Raw genomic sequence first — 14,354 nt, 5'->3', positions numbered from 1 at the left:
CAGAGCCTCACAGAGCAGGACAGCATGTGCTCATCTCTACTGTAGGCTCTGTCTGAATGCAGGGACCCTCCACTGGGTCCTCCTTCAGGAAAGATGATCAATGCAATGGATTCCTCAGGCCACAAGACAGGTAGGAGAACCAGAGATCTAGTGTAGTTTCTGTAACTGTGCATTTTTCCATCCCCTCTACCCATTCATCCTTCCATCCACCCTTCCTACCTCTCTTCTTTCCTTCCTTCTTTCCACCCATCCATCCATCCATCCTTCCATCTACCCATTCATCCATCTATCCATTCATCTATCTATCCATCCATCCATCCAAGTACTATTTATTAAGAACCCACTGTGCTTCAGACTCCCTACTCTATAACCCAAGATACAGAAACAGACAAAACTGATGCAGACCCCTCTATCCTCACATAGTGCACACTCAAATCAGGGAGACATATGTCACAAAGGTAACAATAGACCAAGAAAAGGGAACAACCATAGAGTCCATTAATAGATTAATTAAATGCAGTTTGGCTCATCATAGAATGAGATTCCATGTTGCCCTTAAATGAAGCAGATCTCTATATGGTGACATAGGACAATCCTCTAAGTGGGGGGAAAAGGAAAGAAAAAGAAAATCAAGGGATGGATAATGTCTGCAGTATATGTCCATTTGTAAAGAGCAGGGAACTTGGCTGGGCTTTTATGTACTTGTACTAGCAGAGAGGGTTTCTGGGAGGGTCCATAAGGAATTGAGAACAGCTGATGCCTCAGGAAAAGCTAGCGCACCAGGGTACAAAGAGGGGAGAGAGTTACTAGAGCTATTTGAACATCTTGTTTTTGAATGTACAACTTTTTTTTCCCAATAAAATGGCAAGGAAATTTATAAGATTGGTGGATAGATTGGCAGATCGAAGCATGAGAGGAGATATGATAGATAGATAGATAGATAGATAGATAGATAGATAGATAGATATAGATAGATAGATAGATAGATAGATAGATAGATAGATAGATAGATTACAGGGGGAAAAGAAAAAAGGCTTTATAAGTTTGATGGTTTGATGAGTATTTTGAAAAGGAACTCCAGGCTGCCTTGGGGGCATTCAGAGAAAGCTTCCCTGAAGATGGGACATTTGGGCTGGTACAATGAGGATGGACAAGAGTTGCTTAGTGACAGATGCAGAGATGTGCACACAGATCTCCCAGCACTGAGAGGAGCCGTGGGTCCTCAGGCCCATCCCTCCCCTCTCTAGACCTCAAGTGGTACATCTGCAAAGGGGGAAGAAGACACTCTCAGAGCAAGGTCCAGGAAACTCTAGGAAACAGCAGATGCCACATCCAAATCCAAGCTGTCTTAACTTCTACGAAGGGTGAACTGCCTCCCGATCTCCTCCTGCTCGACCACCCTTATTGCAATAGACAGAAACTATCAACACTGGGACAATCAAGAAAAAGAAAATCTGAGTATATATCCAAGCTCATGGTCATTAAACTCTGGAGATATGCTTTTTATCTCTCTGGGGGCAGGCGATCACTGCACCTTTCTCCCCTTCCCCATCAAATAAATTACGAAGGCCAAGAAGGTTAATTTATCTGAGTGGATGGATGCCAGCTGCTCTGTCAAATTGCTATATTATAATAATCACGGCAGATATTTCGAGTGCTAACTCCATGCCAGGTACTTAGCATGCAAGACCTCATTCTGTCTCCAAGGAAGTCTAGGAGATAGGTATCCATGTGACTATTGATCCCTATTCATGGGCTGAAGGTCCGGAGGCCCAGAGAAGTTTAGCCACTTGCTCAAGCTTGCACAGCTGCTAAGTGCTGGAATAGGAATCTAAGTCCAGGTTATGTTGACTGCAACCACTAACTTACATTGAGACCCATCACATGGAAGGGAGACTTCCTCTGCAGGCTTCGAGGCCGGGGAAGGCTACCCGGAGGAGGTGCCATTTAAGTAGTGCCCGGAGGACCACGGAGCTCTAAATCCCTTCTCTAAGAGAATCAGCCATCTTCCACAAGGAGATTCCTCAAGAATACAGGGCCCTGGAGACATTAAAAGGAAACTCATAAAAAATTCATCTCTGAGTAGTAATTGTATCATAAAAAGTATTGAGCTAGAGCACACATGCAAATTGGACCATATGAATTAATGGTGTAAACAGTTGGAATGGGGGTACACATTCAGAGAAACGCATACCCCCCTCCACCCCAGGCAAAGGTGGGCCAGGTGACACTGTGCCCTGAGGTTTGAGGGATATTTCCAGTCTACCAATTACCAGGAGCTCAGACCCCCCAAGCCCTGCTCAGTGTTACTCCTCTAGCAACCCCTGAAGACCTGGGTGTGCTCACAGTTTTCCCTCATTCTGCACTGTCTGAGCACCTACTGTGTGCTGGGATGGTGCCCCTTCTTCCCCATGTTTGCTGTGCTCACCACCACCTCTACATGAACTTGTTTATCCTAGACAAATGAAGATGAACATCTGTGAACTTGTGTGTCCACTTAGTTTTTCACGGCTCCCTTGGTGGAGGCATTCAACAAGCATGTACTGAGCCTGGATTATATTCAGGCTGGGACCCACCCTCAACCCCCAAAGCCGGTCATGGTCAGCAGAGGGCTTGTTGATGCAGGGGGTCTCCAAGACAAGACTGGGGGGTCGGGGAGCTGGCCAGGCAGAGATGCTGGTGGGGGACCAGCTCCAGGTACAAGCGAGCTGGATCACACACATTCGTGAAACCACACATAGGTGAGGGTGGTTGGAAAGTGAGGGCTGACAGTGATGGGATGAACCTGGGGGTTAGAACATTCTGGAGAAAATGATTTCCCCCACCACCACCACGGAGCTAGGACCTGATCCCCATTTGGAGTCTTTCCTGTCTTCCCAAACTCCTGGTTCTTAATTGCCCAAGAGGTAGAACCTGTGCTAACATGGGTCTCATCAGAGTTCAGAGGACAGACCCCAAAACTTTCCTGTGGTTTACAAACTGTGCTCCATGGAACTCTGAGGGTCTGTGTCCATGTTTCTGGAGGCTCCAAGGTGGGGAAGAGGTTGAGGTTTAAGTGGGAAATGTTCTAGAACCTCTCCTGCTTCAGCCAGATCAGTGCCACTTGTACCTTTTTTTTTTTTTTTTTTTTTTTTTTTTCCATTTCACGGAAATTTCAAACCTTCCTACCTTTCCCGTAGGAAGGGATTCTTTTGCTTATATAAGAACAACTCCAACTTGATGCAGAATAAAGCCCAAATTCTTCAAGATCTTTGGTGATCTGGACCCGGCCCATTCCTCTGGGCTCAGCTAAGCCATTTCCCATGCCTGCGTCTTCCAGTCCTGTACCCCAGCCTTAGCTGTGTGATTATGCACCAAGCCACAGATGCCCTCTGCTCCCCCATACTTCCATTCTTTTTGTCATCCTCTTTCCTTTCTGAGGCTGACTTCAAATCCTTCCTCCTCCAGGAAGCCCTCTCTGACCTTCAGTAGGTGTCCTCAACATTACCGATACACCTTGGAGGCTCCCCCCAAAGAGCTCTGACTCGCCAAAAACGAGAGCCTCTTTCTGCTGGTCGATCTCCACCCCCATCAGCTTGTGAAATCCACAAGGAAAGATCTCTGACCTGGTCACCAGCTCTGTCCCATATCTGACCTGGAATATGGCAGGTCCCCAAGAAATGATGCTAAGCAAACGGGTGCCAGGAACGAATGGAGATATGGTGGGGTTTGGGAGCATTTAAGTTAAAGGATGTGAGGGCAGATGGACAGATGGGAAGGAGGGGACTCGGGAGGGAGGGCGAGAGGGAAGGAGGAAGGTGGGGTGGTAGGTAGATGAGACGGTGAAAGGATGGATAGATACACAGAAGGGAGGGAGGAATAAAGAAAATAGAAGGGAAGAAAGGAAGGATAAAAGGAGGGAAGGGAGGATGGAAGGATAGAAAGACATTGCGAATGGTGGACACGCATGCCTACAGATGGGAGGACCCTGGTTCTGCTTTCCCCGACAGGCCACAAGGCCTCAGCCTTCCCCGAGCCCTCTCCACCCAAGTCCCCCTCTCTCCCTCCTGCCTCCATCACAGAGCCAGCCCCTGACATGCCCTCGCCCGCACAGTGATTACTCCTTGAGCAGCCTCCCGTATCCTGTTCCTGCTCTTCCTACAAGCAGAGAAGCAGAAAAATCCATCCTGATGAGGAGGCAGCCGCCCGCCCTCATCCCCCCCCCCTCCTCCTCCCGCCCCTGCAGCCTGTAACTCTCGAGCAGTCAGGCAGAAACAGGCAGTCAATTTTTTCCAGGGTCGAGCGCCGGCTGTAAGGCACAGCCCTGCAGGGTGACAGGGGAGGCGGGGGGCCACTTGGATGGCATGACCGGCTCTCCCCCATCCTGGGGCCAGTGCCTCCTGCCTCGCTCACCCTGACGCTGCCAGCTGTGTAATTCAGGGGACATACCACCCCCTGTCCCCTGCCGCCAGCACCACCACCAAGCAACGGGCTCACCTAAGACCCCAGCCTGGTGGAAAACATCACAGGCCAGGCAAAAATGCCCTGTTGCCATCCATCACATCTTCTCCCCTAGCCTGGCTTCCTACCTGCCGGCCTGGAAGCCAATTCCTTTCACCCCTGCCTGTCCTCGGTGGCTTCATGGCAGGCTCCTAGCAGAGGAAAAGGCAACGGATGTGCTTGTACCCAACCAGGTGTCAAGTGGCTCTTGGTTGGGTGCTACGGTGTGCCACCTAGATATCACCCCAGCTATCGGGAGTGTTGACAGCTCCCAGCTGAGCCTCTCTCCCAGCACCTGCCCTCAGCTAGAGAGAACTGCCTAGTCCAAGGTCAAACCTCCTTCCAGTGGCTGGTTGATGAGAGGGGTACACCACTCTGGCCTCCTTGCTTCGAGGCAGGGTGACTTTGCAGAGCCGCGTCAGCTCCAGAGCTCCCTGTGGAATCAGCGGAGGCCTCTGATGAGTCTGAATCATGCCCCAGCTTCTTTATGCCTCTCCCTACTGGTTTGCCTAGCTGTTGATCCTGAGCACTGCACCCCACTGCACCCCAGTGAAGCCCCTGCACTCAGATTCATGAAGTCTGCATGCAGGGGACCCAATATGCGACAGCCTTTTGTGCATTTGCAAATTTGAGGTCTATGGCAGCTCTGCCTGGCATGCTCTTTGTTTCACATGTCACAGACCCGAGGCTCAGGGAGGCGACAGGCCCTGTCCCAGGCTGCACCGAGTGAGTCGGAGCTGGGATTCCACACTAGCCCACTTCTAGTTAGTCAGGCTCTGATACCCTCCATCGCTGCTGATCAGGAGACAGGCCCATGGAGAGTCATGGTTCCTTTCTGACTTCCACAAGTCCCAGGGACCGGGGCTCCCTGACTCAGCTATAGGGAGTCCAGGTGGAAACTCACATCCTGTACCCTAGGATCGGACACCTCTTCTGGATCCCCAGACCTCAGGGCTCACTCATGCTGCCTTTCCCGCCTTCCACTCCAGACTGCCCCCATCTCTCCACCTGCCACACCCACCGATGTGCTGGGGGGGGGGGGGGTACATGGTAGAGCTAAAAGGGCCAAACACATCTAGCTTCAATTCTGAGCTTTTGATAGAATGGACCACTTGACCCTTCTCAGAGTCTTGATTTCCTCATCTTTCAAATGGGCCAGTTGGAGGATTGCTTGACACAACATATCCAAAACACTTGGCCCAGGGCCTGGTGTACAGCAGCTGCTGGGGCATTCCCACTTCCTTCATTCCCAGTGATCAGGTCTGACCCGATGAGGATGATCCGTGCAGAGCCTGGTGGCAAGCGCTGGAATCTCATTGTCTCGCTCCCTCCTTGCAACAACTCCATGAAGCGGGTCTCATCATCATCCCCATATCACAGGTGAGACAATGGAGGACATAGAGAGAAAAGGGCATGTCCACAGTTCTCGGGGAAAAGGGGACCCGTTGGGATGAGCCAACCCCTCTGTCCAGCTCCATACTCACAATCTTCACCAGTTGGACTCCCTTCTCCTCCCACTATGAGCCTCTTGGTCTTCCACCTGCCCCAGTCCCAAGTAGACATGTCCCACAGGGAAGCTAAGTATCCCTTGATCCAGTGGGGTCACTATTTAGAACCATGTCTGTAGGCGCCCTGCTGAGAAAATCCATGAAAATCGTGTGTTCTGGCTATCAGGTTGCTTACACCTTAGCCCCCCTGTCCTTCATGCTGAAAATGACCCTTTAATAATAAGAAAATCCTGGCCTGGGGCTGGGAGCTGCCTTATTAATTTTTTTTGGGGGGAGCTGCCTTATGAAGGGCACCTAAGTTCAGGGATGGGAGGGGGGAAGGGACTCTACCTCCAAGAAAGCCATTTGTACCCTTCTGAAGCTCTTCCAGCCATAGGGGAGCAGGGCTCACTGGCCCTGGATGAGGTCATAAATCCATAATTGAACATCTGGGACCATCAGTCCCCATAAAAAGAAACCAGAGGAATATGGTAAAATTGCCCACAAGGCCGTGGAAACTTCCTCTGGGACTGGGCCAGGAGTCCGGGGGTCCTTCCTGTGGCCGCCAGAGCCAGCTTCTGTGTGGGAAGAGCACGGGACTAGGGGTCAGCCAACCCTGGGCTTAAATCCTGCCTCTGCCAGCCAGGGCCTTGGCAATGCCACGGAGCCTCCCCGTGCCTCAGTGTCCTCCTCTGTGAACTGAGCATCCCACTAACATCCTTGCGACACTTTAACATGACTGGGGCTTCCTGATTGCAGATGGAGAAATTCTAAATCCACGCTTTGAAGATGTCGACGGTGATTGATTGCAGACAGGGAGGGAGGGGATGGGATGAAAACAGTGCAGGGAACCAGAGATGACCAGACCAAACCTCAAGAAGGGTCTCCAAGCACTTCTTCCCGATTCCATCTTCCCGATTCCATCGGGGCTGCGTATTTACGTGTTTGGCCAGCCCTCTTCTTTGCCTTGTCTCTGGCCAGCTCCAAAAGAGACTATGGGATTTACCAAGTAGATTACATGGCACTTAGCTAATGAAATGACTCCCTCCCTGTACCCCCCTGCGCCCCCCACCAAGATATCGATCAGCCACTGGCAACCCAGGAGCTTCCAGCAGCCTCTGGACAGTTCAAAAAGAAAACCAGCCATTAATAAAATTGAATGGTTGGGGGTGGAGAGAGGGAAGGAGATGGGGAAGAGCTGGCGGGAGGGGAGGGGGCTGGGAAGAAGCTAACAGGGAAGAAAATCAGAAGACAAACTGTCTCTCTGATTCAAAACCCATATCGCAGATGTAGAAGAGATTGTGCAATTAACCACTTCCGCCAGAAAATGCCCACGAGGTAAATATGCCAAAGTCCAGGGGTGACCATCTGTACGTCAGAGGACACAGGTTGCAAACTCAGGGCAGCCCCCCACAGCGGGGCTTCTGTACTCCATGTACGTTTTACTTAAGTGGAATTGGCTGCCAATTTTTTTTTTTAATGAGAGTTTTCATATAAAAATCTAGATTGCTGGAGTTTCTTGGAAAACGGGAACATGCAGTAACTCTGGGCTTGCATTCTTGCACAGCGGCCACAGGGAGAGTGCTAACAGCTGTCCCTGTGGGTGGGACGCACGGGGTCGGCTTGGTCCCTGCCTGGCCCCTGGGCTCCCTCCAGTGAGGCCGAGACACCAGGGCTGGAGTTTGAGACCCTGACCCAAAGTCCGAACTGAATATGTACATATGGGTGGGGCTGGGAGTATGTGTGTGGGTGATGCCCCCTGGGTAAATACCACCTGCCAAAATATTAACAGAGGCTACCGCTCCCTAAGTAAGGCCTTCATCTTCTTCTTTTGTACTTACTGTTCTCATCAACAGAAAACAATAGACTTGGCTTTAAGGGGGAAAAAATCAATATATACAGAGCTGAGTATTCTGAATGCTCACAGTGATGGCAATTGCACCAGGAAGGAAAAAATCACCAAAAAAAAAAAAAAGTCAAACTGTGGTCTTCGCCAAATTGGGGAACTGAGGGCAATTTGAATTTTCTCTCTATCTTTTTCTGCCACAAATCCCTCTCGTATTTCTAATGGGATGACCACAAACCAGGCGTGTGTAAATGAAACATAAATCATGATTAACCCACATAAACAGAGATGCGATTCTTCAGAAGGAGCCTTGTCAGCGGATGGGCCTTGAGTGGGGTCGGGGTGAGGTGGGGTACAGGACTGTGTCAGGGGCTTCTGAGCCTCTTTCTCCAGGATCAGGAACCTGGTCAGATGGCTGCGGTGTATTGTCCTGCCCCCAGACCTCAGGTCCACATCCATGAATGCCGAAGAACGAACTAAATTCCTCATCGGGGAGGCCAGCTCCTATGCGCTGGATACAGATTGACATGTTTTCACACACGTGTGTTAGCGAAAGAGCCTGGGGGTTCATAAGCCAGGCTCTCCACGCAGCCATTTCCTGTGTGACCTTCTGCGGGCCACTTGACCTCTCTGAGCCTCCTATGCTTTCTATAAAATAGGGATCAAACTCACCTCTCAAGGCTGGAGGGAGGACTAAATGAGCGCTCTGTGTCTGGAACCCAATAGGCAGTCAAAAAAAAGGCTAGATACTACCTGTATTATTACGATTGATATTATTAAAAACCACCTACTGTGTGCCTGCCAGCAATGGGCAAGTTTCCCATCCATCATCTCACAATAACATGAGTTTGAGGCCATCATGCCCCACAGAGATCACATCTTTGTGACCCACAGAGGCTCACCTGTGCTTACCACTGACCCCTGGCCCCTAGGAGGCTGTCATCACTGTATTTTTGATACTAAGATTAACTGAACACCCACTGCGTGCCTGGCCTCTGGGCCCCTCACCCACTTTCTGGTGTGATCAATAAGAGCAAGAAATCTGCAAAGAGACCAGATTCACATCTCCTTCCATCACTATAGGGCTTAGGCCAGCACCTTCCCTCCAGCCTCAGTTTTATTATCTGTCAAATGGTTGTGCTTGTTGGATCCTTAGGACATTTCATCGATAACGGTTAATACATGGAAAGGCTTTGCAGAACGGAAGGAGGAATCAATCATGGAGTAACTATCCCCATTTAACTGAAAATTAAGGAAAGTTGCACACTGTACCATTAATTCATTTGTTCGTTCTTTCGTTCATTCCTAGCTTGTACACTGGAGCAGTGCCTCCCTCCACCCAACTCTCCAGAAGTGTCCGCACCCCCGAAAAGCATGTGGTGGAGAGTGAGGGGAACCAGTCTCCCCTACTCTGGGCCTCCTCATCTCTCGCTGTCGGGGAGGCAGCTGCGGCCAGACATTTGGAAGCCATTATAAACATCCCTGTCTGATTCTGTCCTCCTCTGTCCGTAGCTTACAGCAACGGATTCCAAGGAATTTTGGCTTGGTTCCTTGGCGGAGGGAGACCCGGAGGAATGATGGAGCGCTCTCTCCTCTCCACCCCATCCACACATGGTCCTCTTCATTTCAGCGTCCGGAGCAATGGGCAGTAAACCCAGGGGCTTTGGGGAAGAGCTTGCACCAGAAGAACCTGGGACTCGGCCCAGACTCGGCTGCTTCCTGCTGGAGTCACCTCTCTGAGCCTCAGTTTCCCTCTCTGTAAAGGGGGAATAGCAATAGTAGACAGATGCACTACCCATGCGGCTAGGAATCCACTAGTTGAGGTAAATTAAATGCCTGATGCAGTAGATATTTGAGAAATTATATTTTCCCCATTCTAATTTCAAGTTCGCTTTTGCCTGTAACCAAGAAAGCAGAGGTAGGCTGGATGCGAACTTGATGCAGAAGTTTAGCAATAGCCCGCTGGATCCCCTTAACAAAGCCACTCCCCAACACGTGCCTGTTTCCCCAGCCTTCTGCCTCTTGCTCCCCGACTTTCCCTATATTGGCGCCCTACCTGCCTCGGGGGGCTCACAGCACGACCCGGGCCCGGGCAGCCTTCCAACCCTCCCTGTCTGTCCGCCCGCCAGGCTTCAGTGGCATCAGATGCTGTGGCATCCAGCCCTGGCCTGACCTAGCCTGTCTAGGCTCCTCTTTCCTGAGCCTTTTCTCTCTTGGTTCCTATGCATTGTTTTCTTCCTCTTTTCTCTGCACCAGGTCCATCTAGGCTCCTGGGTCCCTGCTCTGGCCCCTTGGGGTGGGGGAGATGGGAAGCCAGGGTCCAAGGGGGTGGCTACCCTCCCATTGGCCATCAGGGTGTAGCCTGGTACCCTCCAGATTTGTCAGATGGCCTCCATGTGAGCTGGAGTGGGCTCCGTGTGCGTGTGCGTGTGTGTGTGTGTGCCTACATGTGGTATGTGCGTGCATGCCTGTGTGCTGCATGCAATATGTGTGTGCAGTATGTGTATGCCTGTATGTGGTGTGTATGTGTGTCCATCCATATATGATTTGTGTACATGCATGTGTGTGGCATATGCATGCCTGTATGTGGTGTGTGTGTGTGCTGTGATGTGTGCATGCATGTGTGTGTATGTGTGGTATGTGCATGCCTATATGTGGTGTGTGTCCATATGTGATTTGTGTGCATGCATGTGTGTGCTGCATGTGATGTGTATGTGGGGAGTATGTTAGAGGGATCGTGTGTGTGCTGTATGTGATGTGTGTGGGGGGGATATGTGCCATTTGGTGTATCTGTGGTATGTATGTGTGTGGTGTGGTGTGTGTGTATGGGGGGGTGGATTGTCTGTGTGTTGTTATCTCCCCCATCTTTGTGAGATCGAGAACCTCATAGTTCCAAGACCAGAGAGAAGGGACTAGAGAGAGGCTGTGTAGCAACGTCTCTTGGATCCCGACCTTCTGCAACCTCTCACATGTAGGCATGTGTGTGTCCACAGGTCTTTCTACAGACATTTCTGCTGCCATTTCATTGAGAGATCGGTGTGGCCCCCACGCCAAGCTTTCCACTCATAATTCGGTTCATGCACACACGTGCCCATGAAGTGGAACGCTGTCCCCTCTTCACAGATGAGCAAACTGAGGCAGAGCAGCTTAAGAAACATGAGAAGCTTTGTTGGGCGGGAGCCCAGGAGCCCAGGCCACTGCTGATACTTGCTGTGTCCCGGAGAGCCAAGCTCCCTCCGGCCAGTGCTCAGGGCTCCTGGGGACTTCCTCAGCGCACTCGTTCCCCTGGTTTTTCTTCTCTGACCTCTGCAACTTGGCCTCCAATATTTTTTCTCTCTCTTTTATCACCTGTTCCTTAAGTTACATTTTCCTTGGTTTTCTCTCTACTCATTCTCCTACTTCCACCCCCTGTCTTTTTGTCTGTATGTCTGTCTCTGTGCCTTTCTGTCTCTCTCTCTCTTTGTCCCTCTCTCTGTTTCTGTCTCTCTCACATTCCCAACCTGTCACATTCCCTCTGTCTCCCCATGCATAGCTGTGTGTGTGTGTGTGTGTGTGTGTGTGTGTGTGTGTGTGTTCATGTCTCCACCTCCCACCTCCCTGGTCCATTCGTTTTATCCAGCTTCTGCCACGGAAGGGGCCACAGGCTCTGCTGTGCTACATGTGTATTCTCCGTCTGCCCCTCCTGCTGATCCTGCTGGTCCCCCAGCCCCGTGTCCTGGGACTGTAGCTTCTGCACAGCCTCCGTGTCAGCCCCGACTTCCCGATGCAGGTCCCAAAGGGGCTCAGGGTATGGGAGACAAGGTGGGTCGGGGAATTTGTCCTTGCTTCCCACTCCCAGCTGCCAGTTGGCAGCAGCAGCAGCAACTCCACGCTGGGCCCTGCTGGAGAGCCTCTTCCTGCAGCCACACCCCTCCCCGGATCCCAGTAACACTCCCTTCTCTCTCCTCCAGGCCTGGGGTACTAGGGGCTCCCCACCCTTCCCAGCCCAGTGGTGCAGCACCATCCCTCTTGGCTCCTCTTAACCCCGTCCACACTTGGATGGCTCTTCCCTTCATTGACTCCGTGGTCACCAGTCTCCTGCTATGGCATTGATGAATGCAACTGTCCCTCTTCTGTTGAACCTCTACAGCCATCCTCTCCCCCTCCTCTCTTCTCTGACACCTCCCTGCTTCTCTGCTCACACCCAGCCTCCCGCACTCCCCAGCCTACTCCCCAGCCAGACTGAGAGCTCAACCAGGCAGAGACTGTACCTATGCCTCCCGTGCCCCCTAGCCACTGCCTTGCACCTAGTCAGCTCTCGGGGACTGTGAAAATAGAAACTGATGAGTCAGACCAGCATGCCAGCCAGTGAGGTGTGTCTGCAGCACTGCCTGGGATGCTCAAAGGAATCCACTCTGGGCCCATGACCACCCCTCCCAGACATTAGCATCAGAGCTCCCACAGCCCTGTGGTGGGGGGTCCCCAATAATGGGGCACTCCCACACTGCAGTTCAAACCGACTCCACAGCACTTCTCTGTGTGCCCCAAGCTCATGGATGGAAGAGCTCCCCTGCTCCTGGCACCCGTTCAAGCTGCCTGGTGAACTAAATTGATTTTTTATCGTTGCTCTGGAGCGAGCTTAATGAATCTGTTAGTGACGGCTGCCTGCCCCAATCGCCTCTCAGTGCCTGTGCCACCAGAACGGCTCTTCCTGAGAAGGAAGAGGCATTATTTAAGGCTCAGCCTGTGCCCCTGAGAGCAGCTGGGCATCAGCGAGGCCATGCTTTGCTCTTCTTGGAGGGGGTTTCCATACTAGAGTAGGGCTCTAATGCAAGTCAGAAAAGAAAAAGGCAATGCTGGAAAAGAATGGAAGAGATTTAATTAGTACATGTGTTCCTAGGGACCAACATCCATCTGTTCATCCACTCATCCTTCTACTCATCCATCCATCCATCCATTCATCCGTCCACCCAACCATCTACCAATCCATTCATTGACTTATCTAACTACGCATCCACCCAACCATCTGTCCTTCTACCCATCCATTTTTCTTTTTAAAAAGATTTTACTTATTTATTTGAGAGAGAGAGCAGAGGGGGAAAGAATCTCAAGCAGACTCAGTGAGCTGAGCATGGAGGCTGACATGAGCTCAATCTCACGACTCTGAGATTATGACTTGAACTGAAACCAAGAGTCGGACACTTAACTGACAGAGCCACCCAGGTGCCTCCACCCATCCATGTTTCTATCTACCCATCTGTTCATCCATCCATCCATCCATTCATTCTCCTATTTATCCTTCCATCCATCCACCCAGTTATTCATCCTTCCATCCATGCATCCATCCTTCCATCCATCCATGTATCCATCTATCCACCCAGCTGTTCATCCTTCTAACCTGGCATCCATCCTTCTATGCATCCATCCATGTATCCGTCCTTCTGTCCATGTACACACCCATCCATCCATGTATCCATCTTTCTATCCATACACCCATCTACCCTTCCATCTCTCTGTTGCTTCATTTATTTGTTGTTCATTTGACCTTATACACAGTTAACATTATAAGATCCAGCATCCTTACTGTGGCCCACAGGGCACTATATAGCTTCCCCTTCAACTCATCTCTTGCCACTCTCCCCTCTCACTCCACTATAATCACTATAACATTACTGATTCTCAAACATGACCCAAGCCCTTTGCGTCTGCTGTCTCCTCTGCCAGAAATACTCCTTTCTGAACACTCCCAAGACTTGCTGCTTTCCTTCACTAGGACTCTGCCCAAATTTCACCACTTCCAAAAGGCCTTTTCTGGTCGCCCTTGATATAAATTAGCAACTCCCTGTCACTCTTTATCCTTTATCCCCCCCTTTTAATTTTACCCCTTGCCTTCTGACATTATATCATATGTATTTATTCTGTTTAGCGTCTACTGTTTTCTACTAGAAAGAAGTTCCATGAAGGGAGGACCTGTGCCAGTTTCATTGGCCCTTGCATCCCTGGGTCCTAGAACAGTGCCCAAAGTGTCATCAGTACTTGGGAAGCTTGACTTATTGAATTAATGATTTAATTCACTAATACATGCTCTGTCATTTCTGTCAGATGCTGAGTACCGAAGTAAATGGTGTCTCTTGCCCCTCACCTCTCAGGACATCAGGATCTTGGAACCTCACAGGATGGAAGGGGAGACTTTGACCCTAACCAAACAGTCACATACATGATTGTAAAGTTGCATCTGGGCTAAAAGCCTTGAAGGATGGTACATGAGACCTATAAACATTTTGAAGTTGTTTGAGTTGAGCTTGTTTTTCTTGCTTACAGTCAAGCATCCTGTCTGGCCACATCACCCATGGAGATGCTGGTTGGAACAGAGCCTGCTTCCTCAGCTCTTTGCTACCCTCTTCAATGCTCCAGTTCCCCTGATTGCACTCTCAGCCCCTCCACATATTCAGTCTTTGTGGACAGAGAAATGGAGGGGTGGGCCACTCCTTGCCTCCCCAAGTTGGGCCTGGACCTGCTGCAGAGCATGAATATTGCTTGGTTTATTCTCATTTCTTTTCCCC

At 50.6% G+C, this 14,354-nt stretch overlaps 1 long non-coding RNA gene across 2 annotated transcripts; it reads left to right on the top strand.

The window, feature by feature from the left end:
* LOC144299520 (uncharacterized) lies at window positions 1–14,086 on the top strand. 2 transcript variants are annotated; one of them, XR_013366227.1, is made up of 2 exons: window positions 1–130; window positions 13,894–14,086. It is a non-coding gene; the product is annotated as an uncharacterized LOC144299520 (long non-coding RNA). The 2 variants fall into 2 exon arrangements; XR_013366226.1 differs by lacking the exon at window positions 1–130 and adding an exon at window positions 9,336–9,635.
* The last annotated feature ends 268 nt before the right edge of the window (window positions 14,087–14,354 follow it).

Source organism: Canis aureus, chromosome 27 (assembly GCF_053574225.1).
Source record: "Canis aureus isolate CA01 chromosome 27, VMU_Caureus_v.1.0, whole genome shotgun sequence".
In the NCBI taxonomy this organism is placed as follows: Eukaryota; Metazoa; Chordata; class Mammalia; order Carnivora; family Canidae; genus Canis; species Canis aureus.
The sequence above is the reverse complement of the archived record's forward strand: the minus strand, read 5'-3'. Positions and strand labels throughout refer to the sequence as shown.